This window comes from Acipenser ruthenus, chromosome 2 (assembly GCF_902713425.1).
Source record: "Acipenser ruthenus chromosome 2, fAciRut3.2 maternal haplotype, whole genome shotgun sequence".
NCBI lineage: Eukaryota > Metazoa > Chordata > Actinopteri > Acipenseriformes > Acipenseridae > Acipenser > Acipenser ruthenus.
In genome coordinates this window covers 70,059,622-70,081,873 of record NC_081190.1, presented here as the reverse complement: position 1 = coordinate 70,081,873, position 22,252 = coordinate 70,059,622, and the positions used below count along the sequence as shown (strand labels likewise).

General features: G+C 37.7%; 1 protein-coding gene across 2 annotated transcripts in view; it reads right to left on the bottom strand.

Moving 5' to 3' along the window:
* Positions 1-13,710, bottom strand: part of LOC117409214 (DENN domain-containing protein 4C-like) — a 76,953-nt gene extending 63,243 nt beyond the window's left edge. For both annotated transcript variants that reach the window (XM_059000005.1, XM_059000009.1), the window contains exon 1: positions 13,163-13,710. The gene's annotated coding sequence lies outside the window, so the exon portion shown is untranslated. The remainder of the gene's footprint in view (positions 1-13,162) is intronic.
* Positions 13,711-22,252: the final 8,542 nt, after the last annotated feature.

The following is a 22,252-nucleotide window of genomic DNA, read 5'->3' as shown; positions in this document are numbered from 1 at the left end:
ATGACACAAAAATAGGAGGAGTGTCAAACATTGTTGCATCAGCAAAGGTCATTCAAAATGATCTAGACAGCATTCAGAACTGGGCAGACACATGGCAAATGACATTTAATAGAGAAAAGTGTAAGGTACTGCACGCAGGCAATAAAAATGTGCATTATAAATATCATATGGGAGATGCTGAAATTGAAGAAGGGATCTATAAAAAAGACCTAGGAGTTTATGTTGACTCAGAAATGTCTTCATCTAGACAATGTGGGGAAGCTATAAAAAAAAGGCCAACAAGATGCTTGGAAAAGTGTTGCATTTAAAATCAAAGGAAGTAATGTTAAAACTTTACTATGCTTTAGTAAGACCTCATCTAGAATATTGGGTTCAGTTCTGGTGACCTCGTTACAAAAAGGATATTGCTGCTCTAGAAAGAGTGCAAAGAAGAGCAACCAGAACTATCCCGGGTTTAAAAGGAATGTCGTATACAGACAGACTAAAATAACTGAATCTACTCAGTCTTGAACAAAGAAGACTACACAGTGATCTGATTCAAGCATTCAAAATACTAAAAGGTATTGACAATGTCGACCCAGGGGACTTTTTTGACCTGAAAAAAGAAACAAGGACCAGGGGTCACAAATGGAGATTAGATAAATGGGCATTCAGAACAGAAAATGGAAGGCACTTTCTTACACAGAGAATTGTGAGGGTCTGGAACCAACTCCCCAGAAAATGTTGTTGAAGCCGACACCCTGGGATCCTTCAAGAAGCTGCTTGATGAGATTCTGGGATCAATAAGCTACTAACAATCAAACGAGCAAGATGGGCCGTATGGCCTCCTCTTGTTTGTAAACTTTCTTATGTTCTTATCTAACTGATGCCCCTTCTCATGTAATCAGATGGTGTCAAACACCAAATCTTTTAAAAAAATGTTTTCACTGTGACTATGTAGAGATCTAATGCATTCCAAAGGCCCATTTTAGCCTATGGGATGAGCTGCTGGTTTTCAGGTCTTACATCTACAGGAGCTTTGAAACAGAGGTCAAACCACTTTGTTTCACCTAGTTTAATATCATATGCATACAGAGGTGAACTTTCGAACGGCAACGTCATTTTCTAGTAGGATTCTGGGAATGAGATGCACAGGGCTCTTGCACAAGGCAGTGAACAGGGATTCATTAGGGGCAGTACATACCTTTAAACAATCTGAATACATCAGGGATGTGCAGAGAGAAAAGAAAGTGCATACTGTGGTTAAACCAGGGGAGCAGAATTCAGTTAAATATAATTTGAATAAAACTTCCCCTAGAAAACAGAAAAAACTCATGTTACTTCAAGCAAAGAAACCCAGCCATCCTCCTTTTTTTCAGATATAAGTATCTGTGCAGCTTTGAATCTACCTTGTTTTCTCTTCCTCCAGAACATCAAGAACACTCATGACTGGTTTCAAAAGACCCTAATTAACACTTAACTTGGGCTGTCTTATGCACACAGGTGATGAAGTTTATATATCAGGTTTTGCCATATGGAAACTAAATAAACTTAAAATCAGACATAGGCAATAAACACGTTTGTTTACTTGACTTAACGCTCCTACACACCAGACGTAATGCAACAAGCGAAACTGTTAAGTATCTTTCACACCACAGGTGACATGACAGGCAACATGACACGAAATAAATAGAATTGAATCCTATTTTTTTTGCAAATTGTTGTGCGGCAAATAGGGAATTGACCAATCAGAACAGCTTCAATGCACGTGGTCCAGCAGGGTGAAGCAGTATCCAAAATCAGAGGAAAAATACCCAGAGTTTTATAACAAAGATCACTGCAATTATAAGAGATAGTCAATTTCAAAGGCACTGGTTAAGCCCGATGTGATTTATTGCCAGATATGTTAAAATACCGTCAGAGAAGGCACTCCTAATTACTACATCATGTTGACGAATATGTACCAGTCTTAATCATAGTTTTGCAATTTTTGTATAGTTTTATTGATCTAGCGGTTTTCTTATCTGTTGCATTGCTTCTGTGTCACTTCTGCTGTTTATGGTCATGGTGCTGCAAAAGTATATTGTCGCCCAATGAAAAAAAAAAATCACGCCAGGTGTGTGGCGGTCTTTAGTTTCAATGTGCAGATTAAACTGCAGCATTCATGATCATAAAAAGGTGTCTTTACTAGTCAGACAAAAATGTGGAGCACTAGACAAGCTTCCTCCAAAAACCATAACTAAATCCAGACTTTAACAACCACCACTTCCATTCACTTCCAATCAGACACCAACAACCACAGCAAATTGTCTGGTAGTTTATGATATGGACTCTTATTCAGCAAGGGATAAACCACAGAACTAATCTGAAATGAGTTGCGGCCTCCAAATGTCTTGTCACGCTGTAGCAGAACATGCAGTTCTAACACTGTAGAAGATTATTGAACCTAGTTTAAAAAATACACAGTACAATACCTGTCCATTGGGAAAACTGCAAACAAAGCTTATTGTAGGCTTCAATGTATAGTACCTGCTTTGATTGCTGCTTACACATACAGTACATCCACTCATTATTCTACTGCCTACATACTGTCGTTTTCCATTAAACAGGACTAGAACCTGCAATAAACCCAACACCGGCCTAGAAGATGCCAAGTATTGAGCTAGCAGCAATCCTTTACAATACATAACTGGAGGAACACTCCAAGCATAAAAGTCGAATTCAAACTCCCGCTGGCATCAGCAGAATGAAGTACACAGGCTTATCCAAATCATCTGGTTTTGAGGGTGGAGGTCACAGTCGTTGGGATCAATCTAAAGCACCACAGAGTATAAAAGAATAGTACTTCGTATACCTGAGAGCTAGTCACAATCTTTCTGGAGCTGGCCAAACAAGACTCTAAATACTCACTTGGTCAAGCAAGATAATTAGATTTTTGAAATGCTGAAAATGAAACTATAACTATTGCAAACACTTCTACTTGTTTCCAATAAAAATTAAGTCAAGGCACTTGTCCACAGCAAAATGTCACAGGTCATACAATGTCTGTAGTGTCTATCAAGAGCCATAGTTTAGAGCAAGGGTTCTCAACCTGTCTTGGCTCAAGGCCTCATAACATGAGCTCCTGACTGAACAGCCCCACTCAATGAATCTATAGAAAAGTGAACTGTCGTTCCTTACAAATCATGCCCTTTTATTGTATAATAGTACATGCTGTTAGCACTGGCATTGGAAATGATGATTATAAATGTATGATGGAGCCGATGTCAAGGTGTATGTGTTACATTTGAAATATGCCATCCATAATCATTAAAACCCTCAATAGAAATACGAAAAGAAACTTGGTAATGACAAATGTTTCGACCATAGGTCTTCATTTAGTTTATTTTAGTATTTCAAAAATTGAAATACAGTAACCCCAAACTTTCACATAATGCCTGGCTGTCCTAATATTAAAACCCAGGCTGAGGAATTGTTCGAATGAATTTGAAAACAAGGCTGACAATTTGAGGCCGATTTAAAGTAGAAACACACACAATGTACAGCTATAGGTCTGATAAATCAGTTCTGATCAGCATCGAAATCTACTCCCCTGTAAAGATAAGAAAGAACATCAAATAAAAAATGAATGCAAAGGCACAGGATGGAGATTGGTATTGCACTTCTTTGTATACTACAATTGTATTAGCTTTTCAGCATCAAAAAATCCTCAACACTGAAAACTATCCTGTTCACAAATACACAGACCACATATAAATAGTCCTACAGTATATCGATAGTGACATCTAACAAAAGAGCATGGGTTGAACATATTTATAGAAAAATGAGAGATTCCGAGATGCATCATCTACAGGATTTCCTGCCAGTACGTCTTTAAAAGCTTACTTGCAGCTCTTAAATACTGTACTCGACCCAAGGGAAAACTACACAATAGAGATTTGATTCTTGCCGTTTAACATTCACAATGCACAGCAAAACAAAACAGTCTGAGATATGAAGATACTGCGCCTACCGTCATTATATGAAGATACCTTGCTAAATAATTTAACAAATAATACAACCTTTGGTTAGGAGTGTGCCTGCTTTTATTTCTGCTTGCACCTTAAAATGCTTCCACATGATCCAGGTCCAGGATTTATTTTATAGTTAGGGTTTGCCTTAGGCTGTGTTCACACTGGTTGTATTTAGAGGGTTTGGTTCGCACTCGGTTCAGTACGTTTGGTGTGCAGTGTGAACAACAAAGTCCACCTGGGAAACAAACCGTACTGAGTTCACCTAAAGAGGTGGTTTCGGTCCGTTTGGCAAACGCACAGAGTCTGGTTCGCTTGCAAAACGTCAACGTGAACGACTGCTGGACTCTGTCCTTTTGCACATACACAAACAAACAAAGTCTTGGGGAACTGCATTAGGGTTACCACACATCCTGGGAAAATCCTGAGTGTCACAAAAATCTTGCCAAACTGGACAAAACTCACCAAAATAGTTAAATATTTCAGCCTTTTCTAGAATTACTTTTTTTAATGCATAACATTCGGAGAACCGTGCAGAACTGCGTAAATAGTATTCTCCTACTGTAGGCATGACAACTTCCCCAAAAGAAAGAGTTTATCAGCTAGAATCCAACACCGGTCAAAAAATAAATAGAGAAATGTGTTGGACGCTTGGGGCAGGGCTTATGCTCCCTTTGTAGTTGCATGGTGAAGACATTATACCCTGGAAATGACTACATAAAGGAGGGAATAGACACATTGAATACTTTCACCACCCATCAAGACTACAGAGAATGGCATGCTCAGTATGGAATCGACCACTCAGGTAAAGAATATCAACCAACTCTAAAAAGCGTCCTTTTTTGTGTATTAATTTCTTTGTAGATTATGCATTGTTATTGTTATTATTATGGCTACAACATTATAATAACTACTTAATTTTGTCTCTTTTAATCATTTTATTCTCAACTGTGGTCAGGACCACAAGCTTAGAAAACTCATCTCTTAAATAATTTGCAAATGCTTATAACAAACATGATTCTTGGAATTTATATCTTGCAGGGGTGTGCAATTTAAAATAAATACATAAATAAATAAATAAATCGACTTGTCCCCTCCCCATTGTACAAAACACACACAAAAAGTAGAACATAACTTGTAGAATTTTGGTTTTATTTAACAGCGAACACAATCTATCAATTAGTGATTACCAGGGGCGGATCTAGCCTTGTAGCTTTAAATTCTTCAAGATACACAAAAGGTTCCCTGTGACCCAAATTTCTCTATAAGAAATACATAAATGAATTAATACATAAACACATTGCCACGAGATTTACAGTCGATTTTATTTTTAAAAAATATTGCACAGATAATTTCACATATAAGCATTTCATTTCTATCATTATAAACATATGACAATCTTCATGTTTTGATAGTTTCACAAATCGATGGATTGTACATGTCCAATAAATAACTAATATTGCTTCTGTTCAAATCTAGTAAAAAAAAATAAAATAATAATAATAATAATAATAATAATAATAATATATATATATATATATATATATATATATATATATATATATATATATATATATATATATATATATATATATATATATATATATATATATATATATATATATACTGTATATCTTTTTAATATAGCGTTTAAATCTAAATATGTAAATATGGTTGAGAGGGTACGTGGATTAGTCACTGACAACACAGGAGTCAGAGTGTCTTTGAGAAGCTGCCCAGGCGCACCAGATTTATTTATTTTTCAGCAGTGGTTTGAGTGCCCTCAGGATTGTTACCAACAATGGTATCCTCCTGAAGTACCAAGTGTGATGAAATTATAATCCATAAGCAAAAGCAGAAAACAAAACACTATAAAACAAAACAAAAGAAAGTGCTGCTATTCCGCAGGGTCTTGCTACCTCCGCTAATCTGCGAGGCACGAGAGTAACTTAACGTTCTCCTATTCCCTCACTAGTTTCGTGGGGGTTGCCCAGATCTCCCTGAGCTACAACAAAAGAATGTCCCATTGCGAGGACTTTGTAAACGAAAAAAAGCGGCTCTCGTTTTCAGCTGTCTCCACTTGCTTGGTGTGGTTCTTCACCACCGCCTGTATCCAAGCCAGAATCTTTTCCTTTTCTGCTCTTTACACTCTAGGCATGTTAACTGGGGTATTCCACCGTTCCTGCTAGAGCTTCCGCAGTGTCATAACCTGCAAGGGCTAACAGAGGGATAGAAGGTCTTCATTATTTATGGGAAGGACTATAAATAATCTTTCAAGCAATAGAACGAACATAGGAAAAATAAATAAAAACTACTTGTCCAACGGACAAAGTGTAACGGCAAAACTTGTTGTCCCTCACACAAGCCTTTTTGTCCTGGGTGTCGGGCGATACAAATTGCACACCCCTGTCTTGACTTGATACTATTTATAAACAGTGCAGTAAACTTTTTATTCTTAAACGACACGTTTAGTACACTGTTTACTTTTCTTTCTACAGAGCTGAAAAAGGGCTTTTGTCAGAAACATCCTGAAGTAAATTCTTTTTTACTCATTTAAACCTTTTGTGTAAATTGAAACTGGATGCTCCAGAGTGTGGTTAAAGATTTACTGCAGAATAAACAGATGCCACCTAATGACAGTCCCCAAGGAACAATTTCAGAAGGATAGAGGTAAAACATGCTCTTGTCAATAGCAACTCTGATTACTGTTGAACTTGCATTGGACAGGAGAGAAGTTCCATAGAATAAGCTTTAAAGCACTATTAGAATATGTATTTCCATAAATTAGCGCCACTACAGTCTGTAAAGCATATGGATGCAAATCAATAGAATCATTCAGGGCTTTGTTCCATAAATATTTCAAATACAGTGCACAATCATAATTGGAGCCTTGGGAAAATGCATTTATTTAACCATAGAAGAATGTACAATATGTGCAACCTAATAGAGCTAATATTCCATCTATTCTTCTAGCAAGATGTGTTAATAGCCAAGACATCTCCCGCCAAGTACATGAATGATACTTCAATGATGTCATGAGAAGGTCACTATATTGTAGACACGGCATACAGAAAAGCATTTCATAATAAACTGGAATGTTGCAGGGAGACAGATTAACCCTTTGAAGGCCGAGTCCGAATATTTCGGGCCCCCGGAACAATTAACTGAGGGCCGAGAATGAGTATTTCGGGCCGCGCCCCTTCACAGCGGTGACTGGCTGATTATTCAAATGCATCATTTAAAATGGTGCTGAAATGTGTACGGATAGGCTTAAAATAGTCACATGGACTGAAGGGAAGGCTAAATGAACTTTGAACGAGGCCTGGGTAAATTTGTAGTTACTGAAGGAGTATATTTATTAAATGTTATCGTGTTTGCCGGTTTCCTTGCAAGTTCGATCATTTATTGCGTTTATATATAAATTGCCTGTCAAAATGATCACTTATCGATAATTATTTAGGTAGATGATTTACTTTATACAGCGACGTTCTAAACAAGGTCAGTGTTTTTTTTTTTTTTGGTCAGTCATAAGAACATAAAGTTTACAAACGAGGAGGCCATTCTGCCCATCTTGCTCGTTTGGTTATTAGTAGCTTATTGATCCCAGAATCTCATCAAGCAGCTTCTTGAAGGACCCTAGGGTGTCAGCTTCAACAACACTACTGGGGAGTTGGTTCCAGACTCTCACAATTCTCTGTGTAAGAAAGTGCCTTCCATTTTCTGTTCTGAATGCCCCTTTATCTAATCTCCATTTGTGACCCCTGGTCCTTGTTTCTTTTTTCAGGTTGAAAAAATCCCCTGGGTCGACATTGTCTATACCTTTTAGAATTCTGAATGCTTGAATCAGATCACCGTGTAGTTTTCTTTGTTCAAGACTGAGTAAATTCAGTTATTTTAGCCTGTCTGCATACGTCATGCCTTTTAAACCCGGGATAATTCTGGTCGTACTTCTTTGCACTCTTCCTAGAGCAGCAATATCCTTTTTGTAACGAGGTGACCAGAACTGAACACAATATTCTAGATGAGGTCTTACTAATGGATTGTAAAGTTTTAACATTACTTCCCTTGATTTAAATTCAATACTTTTCACTATATATCTGAGCATCTTGTTGGCCTTTTTTTTATAGCTTGCCCACATTGTCTAGATGAAGAAATTTCTGAGTCAACATAAACTCCTAGGTCTTTTTCATAGATTCCTTCTTCAATTTCAGTATCTCCCATATGATATTTATAATGCACATTTTGTATTGCCTGCGTGCAGTACCTTACACTTTTCTCTATTAAATGTAATTTGCCATGTGTCTGCCCAGTTCTGAATGCTGTCTAGATCATTTTGAATGACTTTTGCTGCTGCAACAGTGTTTGCCACTCCTATTTTTGTGTCATCTGCAAATTTAACAAGTTTGCTTACTAAACCTTAGCTTTAGTCATTACTTTTTGGGTTTTAAAAATCACTTCAAAATGAGACCATGTTGGGATCTGAGTTTGCCAATGGCTCTCTGACCTCTGTTTTAGTTATTCTGTCTTCGTTATTTGAAAAGACTAAATCAAGGCATACCTCCCCTCTAGTCAGTGCCTTGACAAATTGCATTAGGAAGCAGTCATTTGTCAATTCCACCATTTAAATTTCGTCCGTCGTGCTCCCCACCGGTTTTCCCATTTTATATGGGGGAAGTTGAAATCCCCCATTAGTATGGCTTGTCCTTTGCTACAAGCATTTCTAATGTCATTGTATAACAGATTATTTTGCTTGGCATCTCAGTTTGGCGGTCTATAGCATGCTCCTATTATTTTGCCCTTTGAATTTTTGTACATTATTCTGACCCATTTTGATTTGGCGTTGTTTTCTTCGTCCAGATTTAACACCTGGGCTTCAAGACTATTTCTTATGTATAGCACTACCCCTCCGTCTCTTCTGTCTTGCCTGTGTCTTTCCTATACATCTGCTAAGAAAGAAATAATAATAATAATAATAATAATAATAATAATAATAATAATAATAATAATAATAATAATAATAACTGGATTGTTTGAAGCTGTTTCTGACCGATGATGTTATGGATAACATTAAGAAGCAGACAAATACATTTTCCAATGAGCAGATGGAGAAAATACCAGCTGATAAACCCCATGTAAGAATGAGGAGCTGGAAAAATGTCACTTTAGATGGCCTGTGGCAGGTTTTGGGGCTTTCATTTTTGATGGGGATAGTGAAAAAGCCATGTCTCGACAGCTACTAGTCTGAAGACCCCACCATCAACACTCTCTTCTTCGGTAGCATCATGAGCCGGAATCGCTACAAGCAGATTTTTTCAGACACTGCACTTCCAGGACAATGAAGCTGTCAGAACTGAAAATGAACGCCGTTGGAAAATCTTCCCCTTCTTCGACCTCATTATAGCCTTATTCACCAGCGTCTATACACCTGCACAAGATATTTCAGTGGATGAGTCTTTTACTGTACAAAGGAAGGCTCCATTTCAAGCAATACATCCCAAACAAACGGGCACGGTTTGGGATGAAGTCATATGTGCTTTGTGAGGTGAAGACCGGCTACACCTGTAAATACTTGCTGTATTCTGGGCAAGATCAGCAACTGCTTGATGGTCAACATGGTTCCAGTTTCTGTGTTGTGATGGAGCTTATGAAGGGACTGTTAGATAAGGGGTACCGATTAACTGTAAACAACTACAACAGTCCTGAACTCTGCCTGTCTCTGTATGACAGGAAGACACATTGCCTGGGAACGGTGCATGGTAAATGCCGTGGTATGCCAAAAGAGTTGGAAAACAAAAGCAGATGGAACATCACTGCAGAAAGGAGAGGTAACAACTCACAAGCTGATGGCACTGTGCTGGCGTGACCGGAATTACGTCACCATGCTTTCCAACTGCAATGATATCAGCATAGGGAATACAGGAAAGAAGACCAAAGGCGGCCAGCCCATTCACAAAGCTCATGTGATTACAGATTATAATGCCATCGTGGGAGGAGTTGACAGAAGCAACCAGCTGCTGAAGTACTACAGCTTCCTGCGGAAAACCATCAAATGGTATAAAGAGCTTGCCTTTCATCTTAATGATGTGGCAATTATTAATGCGCATATATTATACTCGCAGAAGCAGCAGAAACCACCATTTCCACTGTCATTTCGCATGAGCCTTGTGAAGCAAATTCTGCACAGTGCCGACCTCAGTGCAGGTGATCAGGGAGGCAGGCCAAGCATCCCGTGTGGCTGACAGCTCATCATTTCCCAAGTCTCATCCTCTCCAAAGAGAACAAGACAGTGTTTCGACAGTGCAGAGTGTGCAATACAGGTTGTGGTCACCGACATCAGCTGGGTGAGGCAAGAAGACGAGTGGAGATGAAATACCAGTGCATACCTTGCGGGAACATTCCACTTTGCACTGCACCACGTTTTGGAAAATGGCACAAAACTTAACTAATTTTTGGCCTAACTATTTATTTATTTATTTATTTAGTTTAGTCATGGTCAAACATTGACCGAAACGTTTGCATTGTTATTGGGCAACTTCCAGCTAGAAGTCTAAACCCAGCTCTTCATATGAAGAAAAAGTACTATTGTATCTCTTGTGGGGACATTCCTTTATTTGTAGTACCATGTTTTGGGATCTAAAACACAGGGGGGTGTAGGATGATACATTGTTATTGGGGAAACAAAAAAAAAATGTTTAACCTTTTTTTCTGCCAATCTGTACCCTGTTACATTGTACCATGTTCTGAATTCTGTAAATAATTTGAAAATAATAATCTTCATGTTTTCATCTTTTAAATGATATATAGTTTTAAGGTAATTTAATAAAACATTGAATGAATTATTAGTCTAAAAACAAGTGTAGTGCATTTTCTTTCAGAATTCCAAAAAAACCCTGACTCAGAATTCCAGAATAGCACTCTAAACCTGGCCTATAGTGTAGTGACTGAAACAGAAAATGATAGACAAAGTTATTCTAAATAATAATAATAATAAGCACTAGTAGACCACAAGGAAGACAATGCTGTGACCTCTTTCACATAGGGGTTCAGCAATACCAACCTCTTGCACTACTGTTGCTGCTGGCAAAGTTTCATTTTTTCTAGAATGCACACTTTCCACCCCAGCACATCTATGAACAATTCATGTCAAGTGACCCTACACCAATGACCTAAGACTGCTCAGCTGTGTCAGTAAAATACTGGTTTCCATTCAAATCAAAACTGAAGGGTGGAAAATGAGTTAATGAATTCCTAAACAACGTTTCCAGTCTTAAATTAGCCACCTGTGACTTGCTGAGATACAAGAGATAAAAAAAATAGACTCTGGCTGCAATGTTAGGTGTTTTTTTGTTTGTTTGTTCGTTTTTTAATTCCAATAGACCAACTTCCAAACAGCCTGCTGAATGACGAAGACTTTGTATTTAGCAATTAAAACCGCCAGTTACTATAAAACTAAGAATGCAGTTTGTAGCGCTTCCATATTCCAAAGCAATTCTAATGCAACACATTTTCTGGTAAGTTGACAATATGTAAAATACTGGCTGTGCAACATGTTAGGACTTGGATGATAATATAATAATAATAATAATAATAATAATAATAATAAAATCAATTTTATATGCTTAAAAAAAAAATTCCCAGGAAATATCAAAACAACTTCAGCATTTTATCAGGCATTCAAAACAAGCAACAAAATCAAAACATCATAAACAGGTCCCTTTTGTACTACAGTCTGAAACTTCCTTCCTAAGACCTCTCACCCATGACCAGGAGTGAAAAGTAATTCTCTGATTCATACTCCCCTTCTCCAACTGCTAAACTTAACCTTGATGTAAATACAGTAATTGCTCTCTTTACAAATACCTCTTCTGGCTCATAATGGTGAGATTTTGACAGGACACCACTTTGTTCAAATGTTTTAGTTGTGTTTGTATTAAACATTATGGACACAAGCACACTGATTTAAAGTGCAAGCAGATTATGGATTGTCAATCCAGTTTTTGCAAACTCATCGCACACTTTTTTTTTTTTTTTTTTAATGTCACCTGTCCAAGTCAAAACTGATTCACATTAACTAAAATCTTCTGGAAAAGGTTTTAAAAAAAACATTGTAATTAGAAGCATGCAAAGGGCGTGCACAAGTCCTGCAGCCAGAAACACAACCGGTACATAAAACCCATGGAAAACCTGACTGTTGGTGTTTGTTCAAGAAGGAACCACTTTCAGTGCCACTGTAAATATCCTTGCAATCGCCACTCACACACACACACACACACAAACATATCACATTCAATCTCCACACATACGTATTTTCAGCATTATTATACAAGCAATATAGTGATACTACTGCTTTTAAAAGGTGATCCTGTGGCTGTGTAATATGGAGGGAAGAAATTGCTACACTTGTTTTCCGATTTCCATTTTGTATGATTGTATGATGATCAGCAACGGGTTTAAATGTACTACCGGAGGCCAAAGCGTGTGGTTTGTGTGAAAAAATAAAATAAATCGGTAGACGATTTATTAAAGACAATATCATCACGAATACGAAGGGTTAAGCACTGGATTAGAAACTAAAAAAACACAAGCAACGTATTCCATTTTATTTGTTTCACTTTTAACTTTCATAAGTATATCCTTGAGGGGACGGCGAACTGTACAACGACCATATTGGTTTATGCAAGCAATACCTGTAGTGTCACACCTGAAACACCTGCCCTATGTACGCCTGCAAGAAGTAACCTATCCCACACAACATTTATCCGGGCCTAAGAAGAAAAGAGTAAGATCGTAGCAACTAAGTAAATGCATCTTTAAAATACCAAAACATCCGCCTAAACATCCCACAACTTTCATTTTCTTTAGAGGTTGCATTGGGTGTGTGTGTGTGTGGAAATTTTGACTTCGTTTAAATAACAAGTACCATACTTTTGAAAGTTCAGTTGCTATGAAAGGAAAGCACCCAGATAGTGGTGTCAAAATAAGAGGTACGTTGTTGCGATGGTCACACTCCGATACAAAATTGCATTTTGTCTTCTATATAAATACGACACAGGCCGGAGAGGACTCCCAAGACCCTCCACATAAATTACAAGGATACAACAATGTGTCTTTCGTCTAACTCTTACTCAGACATTTTTCAATTCTACTACTATAAAAACAACTTAAGTACTCACCAGCTGTTTTTCTTTTTTTTTTTTACACCGCTAAGAATGCTGGCATGAAGGCAATGTGCAGTTTTCACCTAGATTCCCACCCTGGTTGCAGATCAGAAGCACGCCGCTGGAACCATTGACTTGCACGTTTTACAGATAGTTGGAAACTTTCTTTTTCACTTGTTTGCGGTAATCTTATCTGTTGCTGACTGCAGAAGCGGGCGCCATATTTGTGTTGTTACTTTTGTGAGCTCTGGTACTGCTGCTGGAGGCGGAATAGAACCGCCCAGAACAAAGTGACTGGCGTGTTATCCCTCTAACGCACTAGATCTTAACACTGCCTGTCTGTTTGCAATTGTCTCACTCCTTTGTCGATAGACACAGGTATTAAATGGGGGTAACAAGAGAATGGACCATTTCATTCTTACTATTGCAACTAGTTTAAACGAGACTTGCTTGTCTCCATCACAGTTGTGCATAGTGCCTAAAATATTTCAGCCATTAAATTGTTCAAGATATTTCTAAGCTTTGTTATGGGAATTTACACAACTTTACCGAAGAAAGGGCATTTGCATCACAAAAGCACTGGGTTTTTTTTTTTTTTTTTTTTCCTGCCACACTAGTGCCTTTTTAATTGCCACTCAGCAATTACTGAAAGTACCTTCCACCGGTCATGACGCATGTTAACCAATGGAAAAATATATAGCCTTACTACCATTATCAAAAAAGTATACAGTTGTCTACATTATTCTACAATGAATACCACAATTAACAGTAATAGTCTGTTTTAGAATACAGTACACTTGGCATATACTTCAGTATCTGTCTTTCTTTGCAGTGGGTTATAGGATCAGGCAGTACATCTTGCTCTAGTTATATTTAATGGATCAATATCAGTTCCACAAAACTGATCTTAGACCCTCAGATCTATTTTCACAAGAGATTTTGATACCAAGCTGAATAGGCTTTTTCTCCCAGAAATAGATGTTACATGCTTTCTGCTTGTTCAGCCAGGTGTAAATCAGGACCAGAGGCAATGCTTACAGATTTAAAAACAGGTAGCATTAATCAATTGGCTTTTCTTTTTGAGACATCGGCAGAAATGTTCCAACAGTGTTAAATTATATGTTTGTGTGTTGTATTTTTTTTTTTTAAACTGAGACCAGCAAACTAATTACAAATGTCACCAAAGCTGGACTCCAGTGGTGCAAGGTTGTGTTTCAGCCTATTTCTCCATATCCTGCTTTCTTCTCCACTTACAGCTACTTTCTTTTCTACAGAGAACAAATATCTCAGTACCTCAAATGTGCACTTATCATACACATGCTTTTGAATAGGCATTATTTGAAATGGTGACTGACTGTGTTACTATTACACATATACATAATTCAAACAATTGCAATAAATACACACACACACATACACTACCGGTCAAAAGTTTTAGAACACCTCAATTTTTCCAGTTTTTATTGAAATTTACGCAGTTTAATGTCTCAATGTACTCTGAAATTAAAGCATAGAATAAATAAACAATTGGAGATAAAAAAAGAAATCATGGAATCGTTTTGTTTAACAAAATTTAATCTAAATTTTTGACTCATCAGATATAACAGCCGAACACACTCGTGGCATTCTTTCTACAATGGAAATCAAATATTGTTCGGAAAGTTCTTCCCAACACTGTTGCAGAAGTTCCCACAAATGTGTTGCACTTGTAGGTTGCTTTGTTTTCACCCTTCTGTCCAGTTCATCCCAAACCAGCTCGATGGGATTTAAGTCTGGAGACTGTGCTGGCCATTCCATGATTTGAAGCCTACCGTCTTGTTCTTTTCTTCTAAGGTAGTTCTGACATAGCCTGGAGGTATGTTTTGGGTCATTATCTTGCTGTAGGATGAACACCTGACCAACTAGGCGTATACCAGAGGGTATTGCACGACGCTGCAAAATGCTGTGGTAGCAGTTTTGGTTCAGGGTGCCACTCACTCTGTGCAAGTCGGCGACTCTGGATCCAGCAAAAGAGCCCCAGACCATCACGCTTCCTCCTCCATGTTTGACAGTTGGTGTCACACACCGAGGAACCATCCTTTCGCCTACTCGACGGCGTACAAAAACCCTGCGTGATGAACCGAAGATTTCAAATTTTGATTCATCGGTCCATAAGACCTTCTTCCAGTCTTCAGTAGTCCACTGGCGGTGCTTCATGGCCCAGGCAAGCCTCTTTTTCTTATTTTGCCATCTTAGCAATGGCTTTCTTACTGCCACTCAACCTGTCAAACCTGCAGCTCGAAGTCTTCTCTTCACAGTTGAAACTGAGACTTGCTTACTTCGACCAGTGTTAAGCTGTGCTCGAAGCTGTTGTCCTGTGAGCTGCCTATCACACAAGCTGTTGACTCCCAGAAACTTGTCTTCTGATTCTGTTGTGGCTTTGGGTCTGCCAGACCTCTTCCTGTCAGAGTTTCCTCCAGTTTCCAAGTGCCTTTTGATGGTGTAGGAAACTGTACTCACTGACACCTTGGCTTTCTTTGCAATTTCTCTAAAGGAAAGACCTACACTTTTAAGGGTTATAATGGTCTGTCTGTCTTCCTTTGTTAATTGCCTTTTTCTCGCCATTATGAGAGCAATATACTACTTCCTGCAGTACAATACTGTCCAAATAATGCTTAAGAGGGTGTAGTAACACAGTCTGTTCCAACACTGCTTTTATACAGACAGAGGGTTTGTAAGTAATCAACAAAAGTTGGGACACCTGTAGGAATTGTACGCATCAACTTTCAAGACTTAATTTACTTCCATTGCTGCAGAACAGCTGTAAGTTGTTAACCCATTACTTGTTCCCTGAAAAAGGCCTTTTTGTATAACTGAAATGTACATTATTTTTCAGTTTTTGGTAAACTAAACTTTTTTTTTTAACCTCTGGCAGTTTACCGCTTACCTTTGTACCATTTCAGGTTATTCACTGGACTTGAACTGCTTAAATTTCAATAAAAACTGGAAAAATGGGGGTGTTCTAAAACTTTTGACCGGTAGTGTATATATACATGTCATTTTCTTGATAGTTAATGCATTGCAAAAGGCATTAATGATTACTGGTTGCGTTTTTCATACCATTATTCTCAAGAAAGTACACGTTTATACGGTTTTCCCACATTTTTTAATAAAGCTCAAAACCTGGTAAGATCACTGAAAAAGTGAAATATTAATTTTCATTAACATGAACCAGTTTGCTCGCTTTATTAGGAACTATTTAGAAAACCAAAACCAAATACATGTAGTACAATCATGTGACACATGATCAACTGTGTAGTGAAAACAGTAGAGCAGTCAACTGTTGGTTAGTTGGCCATAAAATTGTGCAGAAGCAGTTTAACAATATTATATGCTCAATTAGAGCATCTAAACAACTGCAGCCATCACAGGTCTATGTGTTTAAAGAATAGCGAGAGGATTGTGAACCTGAAATACGTTATTTAAAAATAACCACACTGTATATGAATGACTTGATAGAAAAGTATGAATGCTTTTCAGTAAAATACAGGAATCGATAATGGTTTTGTTCTCTAAAAAAATGTTTTACCTTCAAGGGGAATTCCAGTTTGAAGTAATGTGGTTGAATACTGCATCAGCAAGAAACTGGATTTTCCCACCCTTTTCTGGTTTTCTCAATCTAATCTTTAACTTTTCTATTTTTATCAAGTGAACAAACGTTTTGCCCAGTGCCTTTTTTTGTCAGTGTACTCTAAAATGATCTCACCTAATTTATTTTTCTTTTTGTTGAGATTCACTTTGTATTATTGTCTGCTTTTCTTCATCTCATCCTGGTGATTTTATAAAACTCTGATGTTTAAAGAACACCCTTTTGTTGATGTAAGAAATACATGAGCTAGAAATGGAATGCAAGTAGTAGCAGTATTTCTTACATCTGCCGGGGACTAAGAGTTGCAGGGGTACATGCTAACAGTTACTTTCTTGTGTACCTGATGTACTTCGGGGTTAGATATATGGTTCTGGGAGGTGTGTTGAGACCACATGAGTGCTTAAACTCAAAAGTCACTGAATCTGATGACTGCAACAGAAAATGATATAAAGTGAATCAAAACAACCAAAATAATACATCAGTTGAGATAACTCATCCTCATACATCAAGCCATTTCATACCTTTCACTTTAAATTTAGCATAATCAGATTGTTTAATTGCAAAGCTATAGATCACCTAAAAAATGCTGCTTAGATAAAGTAAGTGGGAGTGACTTGCAGAATATTTAACAATTAAGTATCAGAAAGCAGTAGGAACTTTCATTCTAAAGCTTAGTGTTTGAACTATCTGCATATTGTGAATTTAAGTTTAAAAGTCAAGCAAATAGCTTAAAAGGAAAGGGGCAGGGATAAGGTTGCCCTTGCTAATATGAAGTAACAAAACTGTTTATTTCAATTAATTAATTAAAAACTCTCAGCTATCAGTCATTCATTGTCTATCTTATATTACTTTGTAAGTTCACACTACAGCAATGCCATTATCCCTTAGATATGTAAGAGAATACATGGGATAAAATACCATACACTGTCTGGACACTTTATTAGGACCTGTCTATCCTACTGAATTAGAGACGCAAATGTCGAGTAGAGTGCTCCAAGGTATCAATCATCAGTGTATCACAAATGACAAAACAAAGGGAAAATGGTCAGGAGGCTTGGTGGTCCAGGTGTTACAGAAAGGGGCTTGATACCACGTCCCCGGTTCAAATCCCTGCTCAGCCATCAACTCACTGTGTTTGACCCTGAGCAAGTCACTTCCTTGAGCATAGTTCGCCCCTAGTCCCTGTAAATCGCTTTGGATGAAAAGCGTCTGCTAAATGACGAATTCATTAATAATAATAACAACAAGAGACAAAGCTGTGACCACAAATGGACATAGGGAAAGATAATTCGATAAGGTTTTAGTCCGACAATTATTATTATTGTTTGTTTATTTAGCAGACGCCTTTATCCAAGGTGGCTTACAGAGACTAGGTTGTGTGAACTATGCATCAGCTGCAGAGTCACTTACAACAACATCTCACCCGAAAGACGGAGCAGTCAGTGAGCGAGCCAGGATTTGAACCGGCGACCTCCTGGTTACAAGTCCTTTTCTTTAACCACTGGACCACACAGCCTCCAAAATTTTGTTTACTGAGTGGAATAACACCCTTCCAGACAACTTCCAGGACCTTGTGGAGTCTATGCTGTGTTGACAGTAAACTGAGGCCCAACCCGTTATTAGGTGCCACCTAATGAAGTGGACAGGCTGTGTATTTATCAGTATATTTAAATAAATTTACATGCTAGATATTGGTTTATTGTATAATATATTTGGCAAATCACAATACATTGTGAAATAGTACACTACATATTGCACCCATATTTTACACTCAATTTCCTCAATATGTGTTGATAAACTCATCTGTTACTTGAGCTGGATTTGAGCCCTGGCCTCCATAGGTAAAAGGAAAAGGGGGCTAATAAGGTAACCCACTGCAGCTAATGATTGTCAAATTGTAGTCCCATTAAGACACATGAGTGAGTTAGAATGATGTCATAATGTTCAGAACCCTGTCTGGTGCAACCTGTTAAACCTTATAAAGTACCTGTTGCACAGTAACAGTAATGATTACTCTGTAATGGGTCAGCTTACTTTGACAGGACTCCTTTACTGTCTGTGGATTCAATAAAAGGGAATCTCTTCTACTTAACCTTTCCGATAATAGTAACACAGTCAGCCACCATTTCAAATTTTGCATATTTTTTCATGCATCCTGTTGTAAATCATCACAGCTTAACCCTAATGTTGGATGACGGTGCTGAAATAGGTGTGGTTTTGTTTGCTGTCTGCCTTTTTCTAAAGTAAAGGGCACATTCATTTTTTATTCTGTCCTTTTTATATGAAATATAGTCGTGTATTTTTTAAAGCATACAATTATTGTAGGGAATAGCGGAGTTAGTTGAGCCCAGGTAAACTGATCCATCCTCATTATCTCTAAGACTTGCTAGGGGTCGATGACATCAGCCATCAATGCTGGAAGTTTTCCAGCCCTTTTTGGTGTCACAATACCAGAAGTCATCGCCTTAATGCGGTAGGCGATGTGTTAGTCATGGACTGGAGCATACGTGATTGTACTTGCTACCAAAGTGGGCGTGACTAAGGGTATATCAGGGGGTGTGACAAAGCAATCTGTTCCTTTTGTAGTGGTTACGAAAGACAATCGCTAAAGGACCAAAAAGTACCGTGAGTGTTTTGTGTTTGTTTGTTTGTCATTTTAATTATACTCATTTGTCATTGTTAGATGGCTAACACAATCCAGGAGCTGTCACTAAAGGCCAGCACGAAACCTGGACAACAGTGCACTACAGTTCACCAATAATTGTATTTCACCACTCGCACTTAAAAGCACTCACTTTGGATAGTTTGTGTTCTGTGTGTGTATTTACTGTGATTATTATTTCGGGACTGAACCCCATGGTTTTTACTGAGCAGTGCACATAGTATTGCCAGTGGTTATTATTTACAGTTTTCAAGTAACTTTTGAATTATAAATAAGTCATAATTTCACCGTGAACGTTGTTGTTTATCATTACTTGAGCACCGCATCACCTCTACAGCTGCTCACTGCAAAGCATTTTGGCACACCTGGTTACTATTCTATTATGTGTGTTGTGCTAAAGTCATTATTTTCCAAGATTACAAAACAATCCTGGGGGAGGGGGGGGGGGGGGGTATATTAGTATTGCCTTGGGGATTCTTTTCAGAAGCCCCATTTTTTATGGAATAGTTTGTAAGCAAGATAAATATGATCTATGAAGGATATAAAATGATATACAGTAAAACACCCTTTTAACTTCACAAATCAGGAAATCACAAAGAAAAGGGCTTGTAACCAGGAGGTCCCCGGTTCAAATCCCACCTCAGCCACTGACTCATTGTGTGACCGTGAGCAAGTCACTTAACCTCCTTGTGCTCCGTTTTTCAGGTGAGACGTAATTGTAAGTGACTCTGCAGCTGATGCATAGTTCACACATCCTAGTCTATAAGTCGCCTTGGATAAAGGCATCTGTTAAATAAACTAATAATAATAATACACACACGATACACTTTCTACCCTATATTTAAAAATAAAGACTGCGGCTAAGTATATAGCACAATGTTGGAAAAATTGAAATATGCATCTTCTATACATTTTGCAGCACCAGACAGCCTACTACATTCATATTGCATCCCACAACCAGAATGCCATGTTTTATATACCAGAAGTCAAACATATAAGCAAAAAAAACAAAAGATCTCTCCACACAATTAAAGGGGATACTCTGCTTATACTATGGATTTTAAAAACTTTGTTAGCACTTCAAATATTGTTAAAGCACAACAAAGAAAAACACATCTTCTGTCTACACCTATTTGCATACAAGCATATCAAATATGTTACAGCATCCCCCTCTACTGTCCAAAGGTGTAACCAGCAGGCATTTCAAGTGCATTCTTTGGTTGGTTATTATGAAAATACCTCAGACCACAATACCTCATACTGCAGATTTCAATTCAAACAAAATATAGCTTTACACTTAATGACTATAAGGCTAAAAACAAATACTGTACCAAACACTTTTTTAATGCTATCAGGATTTATTTAATGTTTTATTGTGATTTAGTTTGCAACATATTTTTGTTTGTTAGTTTCTAATAAGCATGCAGTGGGCTAATGCACTAACCCTTCACTTCTAGTCCTTAGTTTAGTCCTTAGTTTTCACAGGACTACTATTGGTAATTCTTTTCCGGCATCTCAATAAGAGAGGCAGAGGACAAGCTGGCTGAAGATGGAGGCTGAATTGCTTTCCCTCACCCATTCAAGTCATGCAAATGGGGTAAAAGCTAATTTCAATAATTCTGTTATGTAGCATTGTTTTCAATAATACAATTACACATCGTTGCCTCTGCCAGTTACATGAAGCACCATAGATAGATACCCCTTCAATATACAATGTACAGTACCAGTATCCATATTAATTGCTGGATATACTGTGTTGTCAGAATTGACTTGTAATCAGAAACATCATAAGATTTTTTTTTTTTTTAAAGGTTTTAGAAACCTCAATATCATCTATGAAAAGCAAGTCAAATGTTTACATCTGCCTCTCTGTTTTTTCCAAAGGTTTAATAAAGATTTATTCAAAAATAACATTAGGAGTGCATGAAAAAAAGATAAAATAAACACAATTTGTTGTCAGACAGAACTACCTCAAACATGTTTAGAAAAAACTTGAAAACGTCAGACTTGTAAATCTGCCAGTGATGTCGTCTGTATAGTTAACAGTCATTTACTGTTTATTTTAGTGTCCGGTTTCCTGGATGAACTCAGCAGAAAATTGTGTTTGTTATCTTATCGGTTCCCATGCAGCTGCTTGAAGTTTTCAGCCTTTGCATAACATGCGTCTGGACAGCTTCAGGAAGTGTGCTTTCAGCAGCATTTCAAAGGTTTCACATGGTTAGTTGAACCTTCATAAGAAGGTTCTGCACAGTTGAAAAGTTAATCATGTTGGAAAAAGAGAGCAATTAACAAGTTCCTGTAAAGGTTTAGGAGGCTCAGGCATTTTCTCTTTTTGTGTTATAATATAAGCTCACAAAGCTTCCCATTCCCATGCTGCATAATTGTAATATAATATGCCATATATATATCCACTATATTTGTTTTCTAATCATTACAAACCTTTATATAGACCATTGTCCATGTAATTGTCATTGTAATTTGTGATGTCACGGTTTTAAATGGAATTTGCAGTTGAATGGAATTCTGTGAGATGACTCAGTTATAATTTTCTTAAAGCAGGTGACTGGTATGGAGAATACAGCAATGTAAAAACTGAAGTGGCACGGTTGATGTCATGAATAAGGTTTCTCCGTGATGTGTCCTGTTATACAGAATGCGAGACGTGCGCTCTGTTTGGCTGAAAGGCTCTGAGCAGTCTGAGTGAAATAAGGCACGACAGCGTGTCCGTATATGTCGAATATACGGACACCTTGCGGCTTCATTCCCAGCCCTGGATTATAAACCTTTCACGCAGACGAGTTATGTCGGCTCAGAA